We start from the raw sequence: 295 nt of genomic DNA, 5'->3' as shown, positions 1-295 counted from the left end.
CCGTGCAGGTGCACGCAGCCGGTGTACCTGCGTCCTCCCTGCGTTATTATTTTCTTCTTTTGCCCGTCTCTGGGCCTAACTTTTGCCGACAAATTAGCTTTGATCTCCCAAAATGTCATTCTCCAATTAAGGGCAAAATCTAGTCAAGTTTTACGTCTGAATTCATTTTCCAAGCCCTCACTCCATTAGGGCAGTTGAATGAAAGGCTTTGAAATGTAATTGCTGACTTGAAATCCGATTAGAAATGGAAGCAGCAATGTCTAGAACCAGCTATTGAGATGGAGCAGCTCCTAGC

Source organism: Pterocles gutturalis, unplaced genomic scaffold (assembly GCF_000699245.1).
Source record: "Pterocles gutturalis isolate BGI_N339 unplaced genomic scaffold, ASM69924v1 scaffold10140, whole genome shotgun sequence".
In the NCBI taxonomy this organism is placed as follows: Eukaryota; Metazoa; Chordata; class Aves; order Pterocliformes; family Pteroclidae; genus Pterocles; species Pterocles gutturalis.
Note: the sequence above shows the minus strand (reverse complement) of the source record.